Here is a 21,859-nt window from a genome sequence, read left to right on the forward strand (position 1 = left end):
TATATATTTACTATTAATTCATTCAAATAATAATGTTGCATATTACAAATGTTGTCTCGTCTATGATAAATAAAAAATAATTTTAAATGATTAGTTCGCTTTATGCATAGGAAACATTCTGTGATATACTAAGTCTTTTCTGGAAAGATAAAAGATAATTATCATCTGTAACATTTTACGATCTCATAACGAGATAAGAAAGCAAGATTTTGTTTAACAGAAGCAGAAGCGTCTTAAACGAAACTACAAATAACAATAACAATAATAATAATAATAATAAACAATGAGTTCGGAAGACCAATCACTTCCTTCCCGCCTTTCCTTTAAATTTAATTTTTGGTTTTTAGGTATCATCCCGTATCCGCAAAAAATCTATTGACTTGTTTGGCTATGAAATATATATGCGACATCAGCAGATACATAAAACATTTTTTTTCTTTTCTGTTGGGGTTTGATTTCTCAGTCATATTCATAATCGCATAAGACTGATAATCAATGCAACTGTTTGTTCCTCCGTAGGAACTCTGCTAAATAACAGGTCCATTTTTTAAAAGAATCAATTTTTTAAAAGCACTTTCAAGGACTGCTTGACGCTTGCAGAAATTAGAATTAGGGTTGGTATTTTCGTCGATAAACTTATATGTACCGATTAATACAAAATACATTAGTTCTATAACTTTTATTGCTTCATTCGTTACGTGCAAACATACATTTTGCAGAGAAAAGGAGTAAATGCAGTTCGTTAACACATATATATTAAAGTGTGGAATATCTGTCCGAAATAGGATTTTGAACTATTTAAATTCATTAATGTGAGTATACTAGTTAAAAGTTACGTTATTCGGACGCGGCAAAGCAAACGAAAGCTATTTGTTCAAGGAGAAGGCGGCTTTCGTCGAGAAAGTTAAGAAAACCGCCTCAAGTCAAACGTCATACACGGGAAAAGCACGAAAACAAACAAGCAGCTACACCATCCGCTGAGATTCAAATCTGGGTCCAATCACAAGTATTTCGCGTTTTAACAACTTAACCTCTGATGCATGTTATGGGAAGTAAAATTGGTATAATTCTTGAAGATTTTCTAAAAGAAAATAGCAAGAGAAAAACACGAGCATCAAATAGTTGATCATTATCAAATACAGTTATAACTAATAGTACTTTAATATAATTATGTTTAATATTATCATTCGATTATTATTAATAAATTGTCATAATTTCACCTGCTTTTATACAAAAGATGTTGGAAGTCTTCGTTTACTGTAACCTACAAGTCGATTATTATGGAGCAAATGTTTAACCAATCAAAATAAAGTCACAATACTTGGACTTGGACGCAGTAAATGTATAATTTAACAGATGCTACGTTTTTCTATGTTGGAAAGATCCTTTCTAATACTAATTTCCTGACCATTGCCCTTTAATCAATGCATTGTCAGGAATAGACTGTTTTGACAAGACCATCAAAAGCTCCAAAGCCATTATCGGTTTCGATGTAAAATGATTTTTATCTTACTTCATTTTCCGTTTCTGCGCTACTTTAGAAATATATTTGTCTGCAAAGATTTTAACCTGTTGTAAACTATAATCTTAAAGCACAAGATAGAATTGCATTTTGCGAGTTGCAGTTACATTCTTTCTTGATGCCGACTAATAGCTTAAATTTAGTGCATTATTTCCGCACAACTGTTATCTTTTGTATATTTTGTTCATTCTAAGAAGAAAAATGGAATTTTGGATTGAAAGTCAAACCTTGACATCCTTAACCTATGCGCATAACTTAACGATAGCCGAAGAAACAAAATGGTTCTCACAATTGTCTCGGTTCTACTGCTCTAAGTTTAACAAAAGGAGAAAGGAATCCGAAAATCCCATCTTGCCAGTTTACATAAGCAGTTGCGCAGTTTAAAGCCCTCCTTGCAAATAAAAGAAATCATTTCGATGCAAACTGAACGCAGAATAGTTTATTTAGCCATTAAAGAATAAAAATAACTAAATTATTCTTAAAATAATAAAAAAATAATTTTAATTTAGAACAAAGGATATACTATTAAGTGACTCTTCAAAAGCATAATCCTTAACTGAAGAGAAATGAAATGAAAAATGATGAAGAAAAATGTTCTCATAAAAAATACATATAATGATTGATAAAATCATATGAAAATTCCTACAGAACATTATAGCTAATCTTCTGTAAAAATACTTCTCAATAAAATTCTATTGAAATTTTAGAGTTTTCACAGAACAGAATTCTATAAAAATTTTGCTTTTCAAAATCATGCAGAAATTTTAAAACACCTTTATGAAAGGGTATTCTGTAGAAATCTCCAAAATTTTCAAACTGTAATTAAAGCAAATTTTTTGACTTTTGATATACTAAGTGGGATATTAGTTTATAAATTTATATATAATTTTGTGAAGATTTGCTTATAGAATAATAAGCGTAAAATTAATTTAAATTAAAAATACAGTAAACCCTTGCCGAATATGAGTGTTTAGTCATTAATAAATTCAGAGTACGGCAAAATGCCATTTCGCAAATTTAACTTTCTACAGAAAAAATATCTTAGATATAATTCAGATTAAGAAAGAATGTATAATTTAAACAAATATAAATATTGTTGTAATTAAAAGAGGGAAATGTTAATTGAAAGGTTTTTTTTTATTACTGCTTGATAAGTCGGTAATATACACTGTGTGGCAAAGAAAAATATGCACTCAGAAAGAATTGAGCCGCAACTACGAAAGTTGGTAGTCGTATAGTGTGTAGAGTCATTAGGTTATTCCGAAGCAGGAAAGATGAAAAATGAGCAACGCCTTCGCTGGAACTCGAACCACGCCTCTCTCGAGTACGCGCCGTGCGTGCTGACGACTACACTACCAAGGCATGCTAAGAAGGCGCGAGAATTACCTTATATACTTCCCCTTTTAAAGAGCGACTAGGAATTAGGGGACCCAATTGCCAAATCCTGGTGGTAAAGAATCATCATCAACCACCCTTTTAATTTGGGGTCCAACTGTAGAAACATTAGGTTATTTCGAAGCAGGAGAGATGAAAAATGAGCAACACCTTCCAGATACGTATGCGGCGGTAATCAACACTGAAAGAAAAGCATGATTCGTCGCTAAAGATCACATTCCTCCATCGGACACTATCCAACTTGAGTAAGAGCGGACCTATGAAAGACAGCACTGCTTATGGTGGATTGTCAATAGCAAGCATCTTAATGGACGTCAAGATCTGAACACAGCGTCACCTAGTCTTCTGCGAATCGTATCCATGGGTATCCCGGGATACACACGATTTGTCAAAGTGCGTTGAATCTATGACAGCGTAACTGTTGGGGACGGAACAGCTCTTCTAACACCAATGCGCGATCATCTCGCGCCTTCATCTCGCGATCAACTCGCGCATTGGTGGCCAGGGGACATCTCGAACCACTACGGTAGCTGACTATGCCTTCACTGAATCTTTGATTCTAACAACGGACAACAACCACATCGCTTCGACCAACATACTGGCTTATTCGTCCAACCGGCCTCTTTTAAGTGGCCTATGATGTGACAGTCCTCAAAGTCTGAAAACTATTTAAAAATGCCTTTGAGAAAGTCTTAAACGCATCTTTTGTTACAATGCCGTTTATCTAAGCCATCAACGCGGTTGTATATACTCGTCACTCGCTGCGCCGTACATGTTCTCTACCAAGTGTGCACTTCAGACGCACGTTGTATCGCTCCACGCTGCTGATTGGGTTCGCAAGTTTAATCAGTTACACAACTTGCCAAACGTGTTATCTTCCTTCTGTTGAATCTCCACTGCAAAATCAAGCAATAGGCCTTTTTAAACAATTCATTTAACTTCTTCAAAGTTAAAAGTACTTTAACTGGTGTGAATTCGTCATTTCTCTTTTAATTTTTTTATTTCTCCTTCTTCCATATCTCAAACTCATTCACCAACCCTTGCTTTCGGAGTTTCTACGAATTTTTTTCAGACGATGGAAATCCTTTAAAAGTTTTCATAACTTCTAATCAGAATGGATGCCAGCGAACATTCAGTGTTGATGAATGAAAGCTGAACCGCATATGAATTAAATTCTAGTGTTGGACCAATCAAATGGATACAATTAGGATATCGATATAAGTGAAACTGCAAGTTCAGTCTTCGTTCTTCAAAGTTCTTCAAGAGTTTACTGTATTAAATTTATGTTATAATTATAAAATTTAAATTTCTAAAATTAATGCTTTTAATTATTCTCTATGTACTCCTGACAAGAGAAAGCGTTTTTCAATTTTAAAACTTAACTATTATTAAAAATGCGTTGATATTTTCTTTAAATATTTTTTAAATCAAAATGATATTAACATTTTTTATTATAAAAATATCACATTTGTTCCGAATGTTTTTATTTCCTTCCCTCTATTCGTAAATCATTAGAAAATTTAAACAATGTTTAAAAGTTTCTATTTAAGAATAAAAATTTAATTAATCCTTTTGTAAGATATTTTCTTCTTCCTTTCCGTATGCCTTCGGGGGGGGGTAACTGGAAGCGCACTCGACGAGTATTCGGGAGATCCGGTGCTCGAACCCCGGTGGCATATAAGCATTATGCACCGCGCCACGCACATAGGGAAAAATCCCTTCTCGTGATTGGATGTGGCTTCCGATGACATCATTTCCTCTACGCTTAGGAACGCCTTGACTTTGCTTGGGCTCGAAAGTAGACCTCCATACCGTTCGTTTACAATTTGATAGTAGTACCGAAAAGATTATTAAGTGCGTTGTATTTTTTTGCTGTGAGATTACACTTCTTGCAACACTGTGGTGTGGTGAATTTAATATAAAAAATGTAGTGATTTTTTTCCTAGAGAGAAAAAGTATTATTTCTTCATGTGCTAACTCCGTAAATGTGTATTAAGTGCAGAGATTTTTAATAAATGTATTCTTAATTTAAAAACCTTTCATATTAAAGGTGTTGTGATTATTAATTAATTATTTCATGTTCATTATATTAACATTATACATATTAATTATTTCATGTTCATTATATTAACATTATACATATTAATTATTTCATGTTCATTATATTAACATTATACATATTAATTATTTCATGTTCATTATATTAACATTATACATATAATTATTTCATGTTCATTATATTAACATTATACATATTAATTATTTCATGTTCATTATGTATTCATTCTCTGCTGATTTATTCTGCGAAAGCATGAGACATGTCAGTTTTCGGAAATAGCGAATATGACGTTGGAAGCTAACATTGCACAAGTATACAATATTTATAATCAGTTTGAAAAAGTAAAATTTATTTTTGAAGTCAGACTAATATATATTTGAAACCCAGAAATACAGATACGTATCTTAAATTGAATAATATTACTTCATAATTATTGTCCATTTTTTAATGTGTAATATTTTTTGTACCTTTGCATAAAAATAGTATTTGTCAGAGAAAGAAGTTTCTTTTCTTATACACGTGTATTAAATTCAGCGACAGTACTGAATGCACTTTTTTCTTTCATTTAAAGCAACAGATATATTAGAATGACATGGTCATTAACATGGAAATAGCATAATATTTACAAAGAAATATTTTCTGCAATGTGAAAGAAACGAAATGCAGCAAAATTGCAATAATAATAATACACGTGCCTTTACAGTTGGATCGAGATCGTTGTGCTTCGGTTTTTGCACTGATTTCATTAAGATATTTATACAAGCTAAGCACTTAAGATTGCTTCTGATATTAACAGCTTCTTTGAAATATTTTATAATTATATTATTTCATGAAACAGAAAGTCACCTGCAGAACGCTGCAGTTAAATGTTTTCGTTTCAAAGAAAACAAACGATAATTTTCATACTTCCTTTTCACACATGGCGTTATTCAACGAAACCAAAACCGTAAGAATCCCGCCTAAACGTCATTGCGCCAAGAGAAAGTGATGTCATCCGAAAGTATGGCCAATCACAAGTACGGAATTTTCCCTATGCGCGTGGCGCGGTACAGAATGTGTATATGCACCCTGCGAGGGCACTGTAGACATGAGCTGTGGAGATCGGATCTTCGGCCAGAGCATTGCATATTTTTACGTTCCTGCATCAATATTAAAGTAAACACTCTGTGGTTTTAAAACCCAAAGGAAATTTTCTTGCTTTTGCAATGTTTGTAATTACATAAGAGCTTCGATAGAATCTTTTATAGAAAAACAAATTCATGGATCTTGTACAGAATTCCTTATAATTATGGTCCACTGTTTCTATAAACTAAATATTTTCAGTAGAATTTTATTAATTAATTATATAAAAAATATGTAAAGTTTTCTTTGGGGGCTTTTTAGACATTCTGGACAAATTTTTATAGAATCTTTATGCAAATCTTTCTAATATCCACGCATAGAATCTTTATAGAAGTTGTAGAGTATTTTAATCCTATAAATTTTCACAGAATTCTAACTGAAGACCTGATGTGATCAGAATTCACAGAATTGGAAGACCTCTGGTCTAGTAAACAGAAAATTGGGTCATGATTCTAAAGAATTTAAAATTGTATTTTTAAATAAAATTCTATATGTCGTTTTCTTAAGAGTAGCACTAGTGCTTACATTCTTATATATCAGTGAGGAAAAGAAATTTCTTATTTATACGTCCTGAAAGCTCACACATTATGTAGCCTGTTTAGAATTCATTTTTGTGACAAAAAATTAACAGAAAACGACCATTTTAACAGTTTTAGGATAGGTAAAAGACTATGAGATTTTACTTTATCCTAACCAATTATTTTTAGTTTGTCTTTCCTGTCCCTCCTGATTTCAGTTTCCTTCCGGAATGCAAATTTGTTATGACGAAGTATTTAAATTTAAACGTGTTTCAGAAGAAGTATTTAAGCTCCGTGTAAAGAGTTCAAAAGGGTAGTAGCGGACTTCGTTCTGATGTTTATGCTGCGTATTTAAAATCAGCTCTCTCGTTTGGTGTTCGACACCCTTCAGTTTATGCTAATACTCCTCGGCTCGGCTTTGTCGTGTGCAGCCGATTTAGCGTTAGTTGAAGCTAAGGAGCCAGTCATTAGATATCTCGAGTTACTAGTGATTGGTTACATTCTTATTTTCGGCTACGTAGCCACAAGTGGTGGTGATTTGTGTATGCATCTGTGAAGTGTCCGAAGCATCATCCGAAGTGCGTGCATCTGTTTTAATTTTAGTTAACTAAAAAGGTATTGAAACCTTTCTTCTGCACTATAAAGTTCTTAAAGAGATAGTGAGAATTAGCTACTCTCTCCGCCACTTCCTTCCTTCCTTTCTTATTATGTGCAGTAAGTGGAAAAATGCATAAATTTCGGGAAAATTCATCTTTAAACTGACATTTATTTTACGGAATAATTCTATACGTTTTAAGGAACACATACACGCGGTCCTTGTTTTTGAAGGCAGAGAATTTTCATCCTGAATTTTTGCAGCTAGAAGAAAAGAGACTGCACGTTTTCATCTCTCGAAATGTGTGACGTTTTTATAACAGATTCAAATTAGTCTAAGATGAATTTTGCAGAAATATAAATTTTTCACTGGTTTGCTACCTTTGCATTTAATTTTACTACATTATCCACGGTCATCAATTTCACATTGTTGCTACAGTATAAACGCTTTTTTATATCTATCAGTTTGTTAAAATAAGCATAAGCAATTTTTTCATAAAGAGTAAAAGTGATACAATTTGCTTAAAAATAATAATTTGAAATCAATCGAAGTAATTTATTTTTAATACCTATAAATCAGCTTAAATGCTTAATTGATTTGGATTTATTTTGATTATGGCGAAGCACTCCAGGCTATCTGTCTAAAAGGATGCCTTCATGGAAGAGATATTGGCTCGTATTCATATTCACACGAGGAAAACCCCAAAAGCGCACATGCCGTCAGCCCGTTCTCCGGGATTTGAAGTTGAGTTAAATTACCGGGGTTCAGCGATTTTATCCACTCTACTACTGGTGGGCTTGTGAATAACTAATTAGTTTGAAATATTATAAACCAATCTGATTTATTAATAAATCTGAATGATGCATTACTTTAATTAAATTGATTAATATAAATCTAGAAGTAATGGTGTAGGGTTTCCTTTAGTTTGCATAACAAATTATTCTATTTTTTGTTATCTTTTCTGAACTTCTCAACTTTTCAACTGGCATTTCTTCGCCAGGATGCAAATTAAGTTAAAGTGAAAAAGCATATTTAAACGAATGAAAAGAGAAAGTTAATTAGAGCTTGATTTCGCTAGCCTAGCGGACGATGCTATTCTGTCTTTCCTGCTGTTACTCTGAGTTACTGATACCCCTTCTGGCCATTTAGTTGTCTGTTCGTCTGTCTAAAGTTTATTCGTCTGTGTAGATTGACTCAGCGTGTTAGTCTTAACTAGTAGTTTAGCACTACTCTTTGCTATTTAAATTCATTGTTAAACTATTCTCAAGTTTCCACCGCAAGTACTTGTGTTACTGTGAGCATGAACGACGTGCATTTTTGTTTTTTGTTTGTACGTGCATTAAGAGTTTGACGAATAATAAAGGGTTTGTTTTACTCTTCTTCTGTGCTGGTATTATTCACGCTTGAGCGAGAAGTCGCCTGGTTTCCTAGCAAATCACACTAACTGTATAATAGCAAAGAAGGTAAGATCTTACAATGATAATTCTAGATTTGGATGGGCCTCAAATTTTATAGATATTAAACATAGTTTCATTTGCCATTATGATCAACTGTGACAAGAGATAAAAATGTTATAGCAAGAGAATTTCAGTTATATATTGTATGTTTACTCGATTATGTTTATAAAAGATTTCGGGAAAAAATGCAATCTCCTCACTCGTAAACTATATATTTACTCTATATTCCATATATATATATATATATAACAAAATAACAGAATGTTTTTCCCCCGAAATGGAAAGAAAAACGTAAAAAATCAACATTGCTTTCTCTAAAATTTGAACCACGGATCTTCCAGCTGCTAGTTAGAATATACTAACCGCCTACAAAACAAAAGCAGAAATGAGAGGATGTAATAATTTTTTATAATATTCCCCAAAGGCTGGAGAAAGGCACGAGATCCATGTGATCGAGTCCAGATGATGCCTAATACATTTTTATTCAGGAGCCACTGTAGAGACCCTTACACATATCAATAAACAAAATCAACGGTACCCTCACTAGGTTTTGAACGCCGTATTCTAAAAAATGCTAGACGGCTGTGTTACCACTTATATCACGACAGAACGAAAGGGGGAATGCAATATAGTTTCTTACAAACCGGATATTAATTCTTAGTGGAACGTAACATTAAAAATTAGTAATTCAGTTCTTTAAAATGACAGATTGCTTCATATAACTCATAATGTTTACAATATTTCTGACTCAATGTAGGTAAGGCGGTTCAAGTCATCAGAATCGAAAATCGAATGCAAATGGACTTTTGCAGCATAAGAAACGAAAGATGATAACGGATTACAAGTGTGTAGCGTGACCAAAACAGTTAAGTGGCTGTAAATGATAAAGATATCAAGTTCCTTATGTTGCCATTATGTATTGTATGTTTACTCGATTATATATTGTATGTTTCAAATCATGGAATGATAAAATTTTCCTTGAAGACTAATCCGCAATAATGGTTAAACAGAAAAGAACAATCGTGCTGTCTAATAATAAGCGTTAAGCCTCGCACAAAAATATCATAGGGAAATTCCTATTATCTTAAGTATCGTTCGCTATTATAACCACTGATAAATAGCAGTGATCGTTATTTAGGAACTTAATGTCATTAGTGAAAAGTTTTCCTTGAGGGCTAATTTAGCCTTGCTCTGAGCTTAATTATGATACATCAGAGAGCAGTTAATATTTAATAATAATAAAAATTTTATCGGTAGATAACTTTATTTTCACATTGACCCTAACACGAATAGGTTGCATTTAATATTTTATTACATAAGCATGAAATGTTTTGATAAAACAGGAGAGTACTTCAGAAACGTTTGCATGACTAAATATCTCTTGAACGATTGATCTTAGATTCAGGATTAGAACAGGTGTTAGGTGTTTTGTCGCTGGATGCGATGCTAGTTATGGAACGGACACACAGCTTCACACGCGTAGAAATAGCATCGGCGGAAGAATAGTAACAGCTACTGACATACGATCGACACAATGGAAAACATATTTGATAAACATTTAAAATCGATTAAGAAAATCAATGTTCGTCGCCACTTGCACGATACAAGAATAAATTCGACATTATGTGAGATAGATTTCGGTGTATCACATCGGTATAGAACCTAATGTCGTAGAATCAATCGTGTGCTGACAGAGAATCTGTCGATGTTGAGCGCAGTCGAAGCTATGCCAAAGTCCTGCCCATCGATGCTTCAGAACGTTTCGCTTCTAAATCCGAAAGGAAATGACACAGAACTTGCACAGCGAAGAATCTAATGGCTGGTGCACGAAATGTCATACCATTTGTTTTGCTTATTTCAAATTTATTTATAACTGAAATATTAAAAAATTAATGCATAGTTAACTGTCTTAGGAAAGCGAGTTTAATGCTAAGTTTGTTCAGTGTGTCCATAATTGTTTTCCAAAACTTTTTGGAAGGGAACATGTACATTTTTATCGCCCTCTGAAATTGAACGGCCCACTTGAACGATAAAAGCCTTAATTTGCGTTACATTGGCAGGCTTTCCTGCAAATACCTTACCTTTCAAAAAATCCCATAAAATGAAATAACAAGGATGAATATCCGGGTTATGCTGTTGCCACTCCCATCCAACTCCGTAACGTTCAGGAGACCGAAAGAGGCAAATGGAAAATACATTAAAATTGCCACTAGCAAATATATTCAAAATAATTCATGAAGATCTTGACCTCGAAAAAAACCTTCGTTCTCACCTACAAAACAAACACTGAACTTGAGAGAAAAGACCAGACGTATTAACAGATGAATTTGTGAAATTTTAAGTAAATCATTTGAAAGGAGAAAAAAATATTTACCATATAGAATGAACTCACTCGTGAGATTTCCATAACTGAATTGTAGAGTCATGAAGTTATATCGATGCTGGAACGTGAATAATGTGTAATGCCTTCACTGCGATTCGAACTCCGGACCTCCTGAATACGCATCGAGTGTGCTTCCAGTTACATCACAAGGGTAAATCAATCGAAAAATTCTTGTGGTGAAGAATTATCGTCCTCCGCCCTTTTAGCTCGGACGTTACAGTAGAGTCATTAGCTTATATCGTGTTGCAACGTGAAAAATGTGCAACGCCTTGGCCGGCATTCGAACTCCGGTGTCATCTAGCAGAGGACCTAGTAGATAGTAGGTCCTAGTAGCAGAGGACCTAGTAGAGAGTCAATGTCTAAGCGCATTATAGAGATCATTTACACTAAAGGAAGACAACTTTCCTATTAATGTTATTTTTATCATTTTTGTTATATTATATTAAGGAATGTACTTAAATTATCGAAACCACCCTTTGTTTCAATTAATTTGCACACTGTAGTAGCGGTAGTAAGCATTTCAACTAAATCGGAGTGTTATAGAAATGATTTTTAAGTTCTAGTGTTGTTGTGTTTTTCATGCATGCCCGTAACACGCTTACAAAACTTAATGAAAGAATGGAAAACGAATTTGGTGTCTGAACACGGAGATCCGGTAACTAAAGTGATAATCGAGGTCGAATTTTACATGATTATAAATAAATATTCATATACTTATAATGGATTAGTAAAAAGTGGCTGAACTCATCGGAAAACCCAGGATGTAAATCGCTTAGTGGTTTTCAGATTCTTCTCTAGCTCCACTTGAACAGCTGAAAAGAAATTTCCCATCGCTCGATGGATGCACAACCTCCTATCATCTAATTAGTGCAACGGAAAATGACATTGAAAAACCTCATTTCCCTCCGACAGAATCGAAGGGGGGAGAACGTTTTCTTCTATCAATAATAAAGGTAGTTAGCCTTGGCCAACAATTTCGAAGGTACAAGCCACTGACGTCGAGGAAACTCCAACTCAGGCCTCGTTCGTTTGGTAGTGAATAACTGCAAACAAAAGCTGCAGTTAATTAGCTTTTACAGCTACTTTTGCATGCAGTCTTTTTAAATACACGGTAGCTATCAGTTTAGATCAGAAATTACTAAATTACGATACTCCGAGGTGTTGTGATCAGATGAGATGCATTCTGATTTCATTTACCATTTATAACGGCAGAATATGTGACAGTTTTAAGTGATTTATATGTTTTATGTATTGGCAAATACAACACAGCATCTGTTTCTTATCCGAAATGTGTATTTCGGATAATTAACTTCCAGAATCCGAAATTAATGTTAATTATCCGATTAGGTAACCGAACGAGTTAAAAGTGATATTCAAAAAATTATTTATCCGAAAACTTTGAAACTTTATTCATCGAAAGATTAGTTATCCGAATAGTTTAAGACTTCATCATTCAAAAGATTAATTATCTGATCAAATTAAAACCTATTATTCAAAATGTTAGTTTTTCGAAAAGTCTAGACGAAGAGCTTAATCTTCATGTTCAGTAAGCTAATTCTTCAAAATATTATACCGCTTTTTTAATATAAATGTTTTCGAATATAGTTGAATTCCAGGATCTTTAGAATGGCTTTCCTTGTATGTATTTACATATTTTATCTTGTTTCCCCTGTCTCATTAAGATTTCCATCTTTTATCCAGTTAACTCCAGACTTTGTAATTATATTACAAAATTATTTTGTCTTGTTCCTAGTTATGAAGTCACATATCGGATACCTTGAATTATTTTGAAAATGGCAAAGTAAACAAGGATTATCTATCTGCTTATGGGAGGGGTGATTTCGTGGAGGATTGTTTGAGGAAAATTAACTCATATTCACGTTACGCATACGGAAACTAAAGTCGCCATGCAGCCAGCTTCAGCACAAAGCCAGGATGAACTACTAATTCACTGAGAGGTCTTCAACTCTCGGTGAGTGGTGGGAGCATATCCTAAAACAAAGGAACTGTATTTTTAACTAATATAAATTAATTCCTCCCTTCTACTCTAAAAATCGTAATAATTTCTCTGAATTGTGTCATTTCTAGATCAATCTTAGTCACATCTGCTGCGTAACGCAGATGTCGTAGCAAATGGAGAACCTAACTTAAAAAACTTAAACCAAAACTATTCTCTTAACACCCTGCCATATTGGATAAATGCGCCACTTTCTGCTTGATCACTGTTTCGGTGTGCTCGCTTCCTATCGCAATAATATCAAAAATGTAAATATTCTTGAATAGACATGATTGGAGTACCAAATGAACTGTGGCCACAAATGTCAATTGGAAATAAAAATGGAAATAAAACCACCTCGACAGCCAAGTTTCTTAGATATTACGAACTCAACATATTAGCATTTCACGCAATCAGATTTCTTCCTCTTTAATATAGATCAAGTATCTACACTAAACAACATTGCTACGTTTCTACATCTCAGTGTTCTTACATCAGTGCTTCCAATATTGTGTTTTCAATACACGTGCATGCAATTAGAATGGAAGGTGCACAACTAGATGTTATTGCAGTCCTATATATAAAGTTTCAACGTTTGAATGGTTTATGAGCTATGTGAGATACATACATACGTAAAGATGTACCAAGAGAATTCTTTCTGCATTTGTTTTAAATCTATCTTGTAAACCCTTTTGAAAAAAAAAAGAGTCCTTTATTCTGTCATTACGTACAGACGTCACGCAAAAAATGTCTTGCAAATGAATTCAAGAGCGGTCAAAATGGATATTTACGTTGAAATATGATATCCGAAATTTTTCGCTATCATAAAAGTTGCTTTACTTCTAACAAGGAAGTAAAAAGAAATAACTTATTTATTAGAAGTCATCAAGATTTCTCCCTAATACTTCATATTCTCCCGAAATCTGTCCTGCATCTGAGGCTTGGTCTAGTATGGTGTACTTTCGCTGCTAATAAAGCACCTCTATTTTTACTCTATTCTATTTTTAATACTTCAACTATCTCTGCAATGAGGGGGAAAAAAACTTTCTCTCCTTTTTGTTATGTCAGTGCATAATCTTAGATCTTGGGGTGTTAGGCAGTGCCGTTCTCTCCGTAAGCGATTCGTACCGGTCTTGAGTGACCGTGAGGAGAAAGTAAGTCACCAGGTCGTGGGAAGAAGCACTTCCCTACTCCGGCACATTGTGAAGGGAAATGAAGCATGTTCCCCCTTCTTACTTTTCTATATTGTTTAACGCCCACACCCTTCTTTTTTATACGTACGCACACCTCATTTTTCCTTTCTGGAGAGTGAAAAATCAAACGTTTCGTTATCATTGTATCGGACTCTTTCGGAAATAGGTAGCATTTCATAAGAAATAATTTAGATATCGAAGGAGTTGCTTAAGAAAGCAATAATAGCAGTTTTCGTTGCAGCTGGTTACAAGGTAACCAGTTACGAATGTACACTGCTGCTTCATTATAACGCAAAGGGCAGAGACCCTTAACAAACACATTGTAGGGAAAGGTGAAGGATTCTCAACCGGTAAAAAACAGAATATTTAAGAAGTTCAAGAGGAAGTTAACTTAAAAATGTGCTTGATAAAACATTTTCTTACATTTCTGTCTAATAAATTACCTAATTACTAATTCAGAAGTCAAACAACAAAAATCAGCGTTATATTTACAAAATTTTCACAGGACTACTTTCGATGGTTTTACCGAACCACCATCCTCAGCTGCGAAACCGCAAATGAACAAGATAGGAAATAATGATTAGATAAGATAGTTAACTAGAACAGGAAGATTTTTATGAATGTGAAATGCCTCTAGAAAATCCAGTTCTCCCATGGAAGATGTTTTTTGAATAATTTTGGCAGCAGAAAAAATTGTGGTTTTCGGACAGTGTGGTTTTCGGAATGTTGAGCAACAGAAGACTTCTGTGTTTCCTTTTTTCTAACATATGCCTCATGTTCCTTGACGCGAAATTTTAAGGCTCTCTTAGTTTGGCCAATGTAAATTAAACCACACTGACAAGGAATCCTATAAATACCCCAGGAATTCATATCCGGAATGGGGTCCTTGAGTATGGAACTCGCAATTTTATTGATGGGAGAATAAGCAACCCGAAAGTTAAATTTCTGCAAAATATGTGCAACTTTATAGCTAATTGATGGAAAGAAGGGAATGACAACAGAAATTTTAAAATCTCCTAAAAGAAGAGTGTGCCTTTTAGTGTGTTGAGATGAGAATTTTTTAACTGCTTGATTAATAATATTGGGTGGAAAGCCCTTGTCAATAGCTATTGCTTTTAAATAATTTAGTTCTTCATCAAGGGCTAGTTTGGAGGAGCAAACTTGAAGAGCACGGAAAACATACGAATAAAATGAAGCTAACTTTTGTTTAGTCGGATAACATGATTTAAAGTGTGGTGGAAGGCAAACCGATGAAGGTTTACGGTAAACCGTAGTACTGAAGTTGGATGTGTTACGTGTGACCAGAATGTCGAGAAACGGAACAGAATTGCAAGTCTCAAGTTCAAAAGTGAACTGAATAGCAGGATCAATAGAATTCATTGTTGAAAGAACTTTATTTAAATCATCTTTATTACCTTCAAACAGAGTAAAAGTATCGTCTACGTAGCGGAACCATGCCGGGAAGTTTAAAGTTTCAAACAATTTTAATTCATAATAATGCATGTAGATATCATCCAAGATGGGACTGAGGGTGCTTTCCATGGCTAATCCCTCAGTTTGTTTGTAATAGTTATTTTGGAAAACAAAATGTGTTTGTTTCAAACAGAGTTGAGTGAGAGAAATTAGCTCATCAATTTCGATGCAAGAGAAATGAAATTCCCGAAGTCTGGTTTCTAGACATCTTAATGCACCCTCCACTGGGACATTGGTGAATAATGATTTTACATCAAAAGAAACCATGAGTAAATTACTAGGACAAGTGTTTTTAACCTTTTTTACAAACTCTATTGAATTTTTTATGGTGTAAATGTTATTGTCTAATAGAGTTGAAAATCTAGAAACTAAATATTTAGCTAATGGATACGAGGCAGTACCTAAATTTGATACAATAGGGAGGAAAGGAATACCACTTTTATGAATTTTGGGAAGAGTATATAATCTGGCACAATTCGCAACAGATGGGATAAGTGAATGATTTAAGTTGCCTGAAATGATTTGCGAAGATTTGATCGCAGTTTTTATTTTTGACAAGTCCGAAGGTGAAGGATCTTTAGGGATCGGATTATATGGTCCTTCGTTTAAGAGTTTAGTGACACCATCGATGTAAGTGTTCTTATCCATGACGACTATCTGGCCACCTTTGTCGGCCTTTGAAATGATAATATCCGGGTTAGAATGAATTTCGCGCATTTTAGCTCTTTCTCTCGCAGTTAGATTTGGTTTCAAAGGTTTATTATTGAATTTCACATTATGAGCGATAAGATGCCTAATCATATCGCTCATAATGCTCATAATGGTCACACGTAACACATCCAACTTCAGTACTACGGTTTACCGTAAACCTTCATCGGTTTGCCTTCCACCACACTTTAAATCATGTAATCCGACTAAACAAAAGTTAGCTTCATTTTATTCCTATGTTTTCCGTGCTCTTCAAGTTTGCTCCTCCAAACTAGCCCTTGATGAAGAACTAAATTATTTAAAAGCAATGGCTATTGACAGGGGCTTTCCACCCAATATTATTAATCAAGCAGTTAAAAAATTCTCATCTCAACACACTAAAAGGCACGCTCTTCTTTTAGGAGATTTTAAAATTTCTGTTGTCATTCCCTTCTTTCCATCAATTAGCTATAAAGTTGCACATATTTTGCAGAAATTTAACTTTCGGGTTGTTTATTCTCCCATCAATAAAATTGCGAGTTCCATACTCAAGGACCCCATTCCGGATATGAATTCCTGGGGTATTTATAGGATTCCTTGTCAGTGTGGTTTAATTTACATTGGCCAAACTAAGAGAGCCTTAAAATTTCGCGTCAAGGAACATGAGGCATATGTTAGAAAAAAGGAAACACAGAAGTCTGTTGCTCAACATTGTTGGTCCGAAAACCACACTTTCAATTTTTCTGCTGCCAAAATTATTCAGAAAACATCTTCCATTGGAGAATTGGATTTTCTAGAGGCATTTCACATTCATAAAAATCTTTCTGTTCTAGTTAACGATCCTAATTCCAATCCAAATTTGCCTTCGGCCTTTAAAGAAATTATGCTTTAGTTCTGGTTTCACCAACAGCTTATTCTTGTCCAGGCTTTCTTATCTTATCTAATCATTATTTCCTATCTTGTTCATTTGCGGTTTTGCAGCTGAGGATGGTGGTTCGGTAAAACCATCGAAAGTAGTCCTGTGAAAATTTTGTAAATTGCATTATTCAAATAACGTAACCTTCCGTTACACCTGGGAAGAATTCCTCGATGAAACGGCTTAATCGAAATCAGCAAAAATTGAAAAGATTGCTTATTGTAAATCCTTGAGTAGTCGGAAAATGAGAGCAGAAAGAAAACAGAGACAGAAAAATTCCGATTTGCAATTAAAATAAAACTTTTAAGTTTGGAGAGTGGCACCATTTTTAGAATTATCTGTTTTGTTGTCTCTGTCGAACTCTCTGCATTTAAATCCCTTTAATCAAAGGATAAAAAATGATTGTTTGGGATTAAGATCAGATATATAAAAACCAATTTCCAGTGGTCCTTTAATTCCACAAATCGAACCCTTATCTCGGCAAGTATTTGGAGCACAATGCATAAGTCCAAAAGTAACGTTTATGTGTTCATTTACCACGACAGAATGAGGTAAAATAATTAAACAGTCATGAAAATAAACTCAAAAATAATTGCATGTGAATGCGAAAGATTTCGACTAAATTTTTCCGATAGATGTGATCATGGAAACAAGGGACTAAGGCGTTTTTCAACAGCTGAAAAACAAAAGAGAACAATTCATTTCTACTATAAATGCATATATACAGATGATACGAGACATATTTCAATACGAGTCGTCTCACTAAGAAATTGTTATTCACCAAATTTGTTCTCCTGATATCTTAAAAAAAGTTGCAGAAAAGCTTAGTACTAATTTTTCTGTAACTAAGAAATCTCAAAAAACTAGTTTTATTCTGTGATCGAACAAACTATTTAGGTTCAAAAACCCAGGGCTCAAACTATAGATTAGGAAACTTTTAATATATAACCTCCTTATACATAGTTGAGCTTTAGTTATTTGGTCATCGATCATCCGAATGACTGGGTTTTCCGAATTTGTTAAAACTTGCTAGTGGGAGAAGATTCAAAGGAACATCTATAAATAAGATGCAGATGCGGTGGAATTCTTAAAATATTCTAATCCTTGATAGTTTATTACCTGAAAGATTATTTCTATTTCTGTTCTTTCTTATGTTACGTTGCTTCAATGTGCATGTCTTAATTCAGGCATTCTTATTTTTTTCAACTTGCTCTAATCTTTGGGTGTGAATGTTCACAAAGTAATTCATTTTAAGAAATGTAAGAATATTTTGCTTTTACAGTCCAACAGAGGCTGAGCAGTAAAATTGGAACACTAGTAGTTTGACTAGGTTTCAGATCTTGACGAAAGCGCTTGCTACATAGAAATTTTCAAGTTTTTTAAATCATACGTAACGTGAATACGAGCCAATTCTTCTTGAAAAGTCCTCCCTTAAGACACTCCTTTCTTCAGGTAAACAGCTCTCAAGTATATTGCCATAATCCAGGTCAATTCAGTTACTAATCTAGTGTCCTATGCTTGCTCTAGTAGTATCAATGGGTAGCGTCTCCTGCTAGGAATTGAAATATGCACGGTTATCTTCCCGACAAGGGCCAACATGAACCATTTCCCTAAGCCGAAATGTCTAAGTTCACATGGTTCACATCCTGACAAAGGCAACGTAATTCATTTTCGTGCTCCAAAATGTCTAATGTTCACATAGTTCCCTTCAAGGCAACAGCAATATGATCATTTTCCTGGTGCGAAATCTTTAATACTGGTAATGCTGGTAGAGCCTTTAGGCTAAAAATATCTAAAAACAGCACATGTTTAGAATTTTCGATAGACAGTTTCACGCTCTGGAGATAAAAATATTTTATTCCATATAGGCTGTTGCCATTGCTCGCTTTGAAATATTTGAAATTCTTAATAAAAATTCATGAAAGTTTTAAAAAATATCAAATAGATAATAAAAGAAATTCGAAATTCAAAGTTCGCGCTTCCAGGTGCCCATATTCGGGTAAGGGACCACGTTATTCAAAATTTGATAAAACTCTAGATATCATTGTTTTTTCACAATGCGAGAAAAATACCTACGTTCATGCAGATTCTTCATTATTTAATTTGGTACTATTCCGTTTTGAGGACCGTAAAAAAATTGCAGCGAAAATGTACGCGCAAAAGCGCCAAACCTAGCAAACGCGCGTATTTAACAGCGCGCCAAATCTAGCGTACGCGCTGATTTCAGATTGCGTAAGTTTATATAGTTCTATATTTCTTAGGACGCCAATGAAATACTAGTTTAATTTTAATATCCTTTTTTGATTTTAAATTCTTTTTAGATATCCTGTGGATTTAACAATTTGGGAATTGCCCATGACGAAAAGTCTGCATTAGAATTAGAATCACCCACTGCTTGACGCGTTTTTAAGAATTGCACATACTCGGTATCCATGTACACATCGACCTATTTTCACTTAAAAAAAAAATCCCAGATTGCACAAAAATGTCAGTGCGCACACCCTTAATTTTATCTATGCACACATCGACATATTTTTTCACTTAAAAAGTAAAACAAAATTGGCAAAAATCCAATTGTTTTTAACCCTTGTAAAAAGCGGCAAACAAATAAGTGGGCGATTCTGCACTTTACCGAGAATTTTTCAAAGAAAAGACATGATTCATTATAGAAAATTATGTTTGAACAACCAACGAGATGAAATTATGCTTTAGCGATAACTCGATAGCGAAATAGCGATGCAGGCATCCATTCAGTTACGTTTAGCAATTTTTATATAAATTATAATAATGATCTGAAATAGTTATTTACTTTTATGCTTCCATTCAGTCATGTTTAGCCTTTTTTATGTAAATTATAATAATAAAAAAGTGTTATATGAAATCAACCTTTCATCTAAATTAAAACATCAATCTTAGATAGTTATTTACTATTGTACTTCCTTTCTTGCGTTATGGTTGCCGTAGTTATTTTTGGCAGCACTGGTATCAACAATAGTTTGGCGAATTTTTACGGCCCTCAAAACCGAATAGTACCTTTAATTTTGTTAATATAATGCAGGACGATAGTATTTGGTGGCAACAATTTGAGAAGTGATACAGACGTTTATAGTGATTCGACGCAAAATGCTGTTTCTGCATCATTTTCTTTGCACTTAAGTCATATACAATTCAAAAGCAAAATTACAAAAATTTTAAAAGCAGCAGCAATATACGTTTAGATTTCCGAATACAGAGGTAAGTGTTGGCATACGTTTTTCTATGTTTTTTTTTTTTTTTTTTTTTTTTCCCAGTCTTTTCTCAGTTTATCACATCAATGTTTAGTTTTCTTACTAAGATGGCTCTACAAGACTTTTCTTTTTTTTTGTCTTTTAATTATTAACGTTTTGTGTGCTTACTTTATTTATTATACATCAAGTTCTTAAAGCTTACGCCACACAAATTTCGATTCAACGGCAAAATCACAAAACATTTAAAAATAGCATATGTTTTGTATTCCGATAGATAGTCTCGCGCTTGAGATAAGCATGTTTTTTCCCCGGTCGATATTGCACTGCTCGCTTTGAAATCTTTGAGTTTGTTAATCAAATTTCGTTAAAGCTTCAGAAAGTATGAAACAGATAAAACTACATGTTGTAAATGCAGAATTTGGGCTTATAGGGGCCCATGTTCGGGGGGCGGACTATATTATTTAGAATTTGATGACTCTAAGTACTATTGTTTTTCACAGTGCAAAAAACATGCATACGTTCATGCAGATTCTTCATTACTTAATTTCTTTAAATATAATACAGGACGATAATATTTGGTGGCAACAATTTGAAAAGTGATACAACGTTTATAATGATTCAGTGCAAAATGCCGTTACGAGAAATAAATAAATAGGATCCAAATAGAGAAATATAATAATACATACATATACATATATATATATATAATAATTTATTTCCTAAACCGTATTGATTAATTGATTATATTATCTCCTAAGTTTAATTAAAGTAGAATTATTTTAAAAGTGTGCATCCATACTGGTAAGTTATATTTTGAAAGATGTTTTGAAGTAATTTGAAAGCAAAATGTTAATAATGTTTTAACGGGGACTGGAGTTAAATCATCACGAAGAATAATATTACAATTGTAAAAGTAAAAATTAAAACATGTAATTATTGTCATTGATCGGAAATTAGTTGACTTTTCAAGGGGAACAAACCAACTCCCGTTCAATGATCAATAATTGATAGAAATACGTAAATATGAAAGTGTTTCGTCTTTACTCGAGTTATAAATTAAAGCCAAACCGGCAATTCTAGTCAGGCCAAATATTTCCGCGAATAGTTGTTACTCAAAGAACTGATTCTCATGAAGCATTTTAGTCAATTCAATTTGGAGTAAAAATCAATTACTGTAGAGAAATCTTGTAAAACTCGAGTAATCGTCCCCGACACTATCATCTTTATGTATTTGAGTACTATATTATTTGTAGAAATTAAACATTGGAAATTGTCATTATGAAATCGAAATCAAAGTAAAGTTGAAATAAACATAG

The 21,859-nt window shown here is 33.7% G+C and overlaps 1 protein-coding gene and 1 pseudogene across 1 annotated transcript in view; both read left to right on the forward strand.

Annotated features, from left to right (window-relative positions):
- The window catches only part of LOC146998132 (uncharacterized), a 71,927-nt pseudogene extending 52,212 nt beyond the window's left edge, over nucleotides 1-19,715 (forward strand).
- The window catches only part of LOC118197565 (A disintegrin and metalloproteinase with thrombospondin motifs like), a 228,459-nt gene that overhangs the window by 15,033 nt on the left and 191,567 nt on the right, over nucleotides 1-21,859 (forward strand). The gene's annotated exons all lie outside the window — the stretch shown is intronic.

The sequence above is a fragment of the Stegodyphus dumicola genome, chromosome 3, assembly GCF_044657685.1.
Source record: "Stegodyphus dumicola isolate Sdum_Otavi_A_Nest chromosome 3, ASM4465768v1".
Classification (NCBI taxonomy): Eukaryota; Metazoa; Arthropoda; class Arachnida; order Araneae; family Eresidae; genus Stegodyphus; species Stegodyphus dumicola.